Source organism: Penaeus chinensis, chromosome 10 (assembly GCF_019202785.1).
Source record: "Penaeus chinensis breed Huanghai No. 1 chromosome 10, ASM1920278v2, whole genome shotgun sequence".
NCBI classification, from domain to species: Eukaryota; Metazoa; Arthropoda; class Malacostraca; order Decapoda; family Penaeidae; genus Penaeus; species Penaeus chinensis.
Window position 1 is genome coordinate 2,625,695 of NC_061828.1, and position 5,000 is coordinate 2,630,694.

Here is a 5,000-nt window from a genome sequence, read left to right on the forward strand (position 1 = left end):
CCCCCCTCTCGCCCCTTAGTCCTCATAATCAACCCTCATATTCCGAACACCTACCCTGCAATTTCCCTCGCCCTCAACCTCATAATCTAACCTCATCCCTTGCTTCTGCCCCCATCCTCCACCTTTCTTAACCCTCTTCAAAGTCCTCACAATCCAACCTCATCCCTCATATCCTCCTTATATTCCAACCTCATACCTCCTCTCTGCCCTGAATCCTCACTATGGACCTGAATCCCTTTTACCTTCCTCATTCTCCACCCTCGCCACGCCTCTCAAGCCTCATAATCAGACCTCACTCTCTCATATTCTCATTTTCTTTACTATCCTCACTTCCTTCACCTTCGTTGCACCTTCGCCGTCTCGCTGCCCCGCCACAGAATTGATCGCCGTTTCATTAGCAGGTGACAGGTCCATCACGTGGCTAATAGGTTGCTTGTCTCTCTCTCTCGCTCTCTCTCTCTCTCTCTCTCTCTCTCTCTCTCTCTCTCTCTCTCTCTCTCTCTCTCTCTCTCTCTTTTCTCTGCCTATCGCTCATCACCCCTCTCTTGCGCTCTCCCTCCCCCCTCAATCTCTTTCACTCACTCACTCATTCTCTCTCTCTCACTATCTCACTCTCTCTATCTTTCGCTCATCATCCCTCGTTCTCTCTTGCGCTCTTCCTCGTCCCTCAATCTTTCTCTCTCTCTCTCTCTGGCCCCTCACTCCGTCCCTCTGTCTATGTTTGTCTAAATGTCTGTCTAATCTATCTAACTCTGTTCTCAATATCCCCTCAATCTTTACACCATAACATCCTTGTCTAAAGATTTAGCCTCACAAATGATTACACATGACTGGGCTGTCAGTGACCAAGCCAGCAGAAGTGAAAACGTCAACACCTAAAATTACTAGATGATAGAACTGTTTAATGTACACTAAAGCTGTATGAAAAAACACTGTTTCTTTCTCTCTTGAAACTGACTATTCTAGAGTGGCGTAGATATACAGAAATTTCAGGCAGGGGATGATCTCCTGAGAAGATAGATAGATAAATAGACAGGTAGATAGATATATAGATATAGATAAATAGATAGATAGATAGAGAGAGAGAGAGAAGAGAGAGAAAGAAAGAAAGAGAGAGCGAGAGAAAGAAAGAGAGAGAGCGAGAGAAAGAAAGAGAGATAGCGAATGAAAGAAAGGAAATGAAAGAAAGAGAGAAAAAAAAGAGAGAGTAAGAGAGAGAGAGAGAGAGAGAGAGAGAGAGAGAGAGAGAGAGAGAGAGAGAGAAAGAGAGACTGAGAGAGATGTATAGAGACCGAGATAGAGATAGATAGAGAGAGAGAGAGTACAAACATAGTGCAAAATACATCTTCCTACCACTATAACAGCACATCATTTTGCTATACCCAGTCTAAAAGCATAAAACTATATACAAATCAAACAGCCACATAGCTTAATGCTCCAGAATCATTATATCAATTAATTCTTACCATAAATGCAACACCACAATCTCAACTGCTAAGAACCAACACTTAAATGACGAGAGAAAATAAGGAAAAACAAAAAAGAAATGACCGTCGTGTTTAAATTCACACACACCTAAAATTTATAAATTAACAATTGTCAACCTCAAAAGCTCATAAAACAATTTTCACGAAAGGAATATAAATGTCAAAAACATAAGACAATAAAAATGGCAAAAAAGCGGAGAAGGATCGGCAAGAGATTCCAATCCTCTGAATAATATATCTATAGTTTGAAAGAAGCTTTTTTTCTAATCCTAAAAATCAAAACAGTTCATATGAAATGCCTTTGGGTTTTATTTCCTCTTATAAATACATTTTCTTCTGAGTTTAGTTATATATTTAGAAAAAGGGATATATATATATACATATATATATATATATATATATATATATATATATATATAGAGAGAGAGAGAGAGAGAGAAAGGGAGGGAGAGGGAGAGGGAGGGAGATAGGGAGGGAGGGAGGGAGGGAGGGAGAGAGAGAGAGAGAGAGAGAGAGAGAGAGAGAGAGAGAGAGAGAGAGAAAGAGTGAGAAAGAGAAAAATAAAAATAAAAAACAGACTAAAGAGAAAGATGAAGAAAATAGGAGAAAGAAAAAGAAAAAACAAACAAGAGAGAGCGAGCGAGAGAGAGAGAGAGAGAGAGAGAGAGAGAGAAAGAGAGAGAGAGAGAGAGAGAGAGAGAATGACACACATCAATGGAGGTAAGTGATGACCATCTAAAAGTGATGATCTGAGACAAACAGGCGGCGGGAGGGGGGTGGGGGTGGGGTGGGGGAGGTCAGCCCACATGAGGCGCTGATGGGCACAGACCCCAACCCCACAGGCGGTCGTTAGTGGGCAAGGAGCAGTCATCTTCTGCTTCTTGTACACAATACACAAGGATACACTCGAGTGCACGAACCCAAACATATACTAAGAGCAAATAGATATATACATAATTAGGCAAGAGCGGGTCATTTTAATTGCATGAGATGTTGGCGGTTTGCTAATTATCAGCAACATTGAAGGTTATTTGTTAGGTATGCAGGTGACGGACACCTAGTTCTGGATTAAGGGTAAGCTTATGAATATACAGGAACTAGCGGCATATATATCTATACATCTGTATATTTATCAATTCATGAATACACACACACACACACACACACACACACACACACACACACATTTATATATATATATATATATATATATATATATACATACACACACACACACACACTCATATACAGTATGTATGTATATAAACTGATATAAATATAAAAATAAATGATATAGATAAACATATGCAAACATCAATAGACACACACAGACACACACATACACACACACGCACACACGTCTATATATATACATATATATATATATATATATATATATATATATTGGTCTGAATGTACACCTGCCCGCCCCTCTCTCTCTCTCTCTCTCTCTCTCTCTCTCTATATATATATATATATAAATATATTTTTATGTATGTATATGTTTGTATGTATATATGTGTATATGTGTGTGTGTGTGTGTGTGTGTGTGTGTGTGTGTGTGTGTGTGTGTGTGTGTGTGTGTGTGTGTGTGTGGTTGTGTTTTGTATAGATACACACACACACACACACACACACATGAGTATATATATATATACTCTTTTTGGGGGACTGTGTGTTCATATTTGTAATTCATGTGAATATATGTCACCATATGTGTGATTATGCGTACAGAAAAGCAAGGATATAAAACTTGTTCCGGAATCTTTAAACAAAATATACTTTACCTCTAACAACCACCACCAGCAATCATACATAATCTTCATAACCCGTTTCTAATGAAAATAAACGTGTATTCAAACGCACCCTGTTCAATTTATATCCAAGTAAACACACCTGAACAATAAAACACACACACACAAACAAACTTACAAACACAAATGGACACACACACACACACACAAACACATGCTCTTTCTCTCTCTCTCTCACACACACATACATACACACACGCACACACTTACCCCCACGACGCCCGCGGGACACGCTGGCTCACACACTGCACCTCTCGCTCTCCGCCCACAAATCACGGGCAGCCTCGTCGACGCCGTAACAAATGGCATCCAATCAATCGGGTCTGCGGGATTCTATTTATGTCCCCAGTGTGATGGTCTCGGCAGGGGCGGCGGGAGGCTGCGGGGCGCCCTGCCCAACTCGACCTGGCAGAGGTGCCCCCTCGTCGTCGATGGATGCCCGAGCGCTGCCTCGAACATTCATTTCGGGTTTAAGGGCTTCGTCTGGCGTTTCGGATCCTGTTTCGAACCTTTATCTCGAGTTCAAAAGCTTCGTTTCGTGTTTCGCATCCTGTTTCGAACGTTCATTTCTTGTTCAATGGCTTCGTTTGGTGTTTTAGATCCTGTTTCGAACCCTTTCGGATCCTAGCTTACAGCAGTAGAATCCCTTCAATTCACCTGAAAACATTAGTCACTTTTTCTTCCATTATTTTCATAATAACTAATAATAATAATAATAATAATAATAATTATTATTATTATTATCTTCATCGTCATTATCAATGTCAATATCCTTATTATTATCATTATCATTACTATTTTCGTCTTGGAATCATCTGGATTTAGACTTCCACTCGCGGGCGCCGTCTTAATCCAGGCGCTCCTCCGTGACGCCCGCACTAAACAGGCGCCAAAAGGATGAATAGGGTATAACTTCACGCTCTTTCACGCCACAGAAAAGTGCTGAGGTTAAGCCATTCTCTTCCCAGACCGCAAGTTGTCAAATCCTGTCGCCGGGAAAGACAACTGCATCTATACGGATTAGGCGAAGAGAGAGAGAGAGAGAGAGAGAGAGAGAGAGAGAGAGAGAGAGAGAGAGAGAGAGAGAGAGAGAAGGATATCTATCTATATGTATATCTATATGTATATATATGTATATATATATATAGAGAGAGAGAGAGAGACAGAGAGAGAAAGAGAGAGAGAGAAGGGAGGGAGGGAAAGAGGGAGGGAGGGAGGGAGAGAGGGAGATAATAGATAGATAAATAGATATATAGACAGAGTGAGAGAGAGAGAGAGAGAGAGAGAGAGAGAGAGAGAGAGAGAGAGAGAGAGAGAGCTCTGTCTATCTATTTATCTATCTATCAATCTATATATATAGAGAGAGAGGAGGGAGGGAGAGAGGGAGAGAATAGATAGATAGATAGAAAGATAGAGAGAGACAGACAGAAAATAGACAGAGAGAGAGAGAGAGAGAGAGAGAGAGAGAGAGAGAGAGAGAGAGAAATAGACAGATAGAGAAAGAGAGAGAAACTGTGTCTCACAAAAAAAGACAAAACCCAAGACAATAATAAACTACCCTTTAAGCCCCCCGCGACAACCCGAACGAAAATTCCCAACAGGACCAAGCAACACACAGTCAAGACACACGTATTCCTTCCCCATTGCGATCCCTCGGCGTGAGAGACGCATCCGACCGAGCATATCTCAATGCACAACT

General features: G+C 41.1%; 1 long non-coding RNA gene across 1 annotated transcript in view; it reads right to left on the reverse strand.

Moving 5' to 3' along the window:
* Positions 1 to 3,253: 3,253 nt before the first annotated feature.
* LOC125029427 overlaps positions 3,254 to 5,000 on the reverse strand; it is a 33,452-nt gene continuing 31,705 nt past the window's right edge. Inside the window, exon 3 of the long non-coding RNA XR_007115191.1 lies at positions 3,254 to 3,958. This is a non-coding gene — a long non-coding RNA (uncharacterized LOC125029427). The remainder of the gene's footprint in view (positions 3,959 to 5,000) is intronic.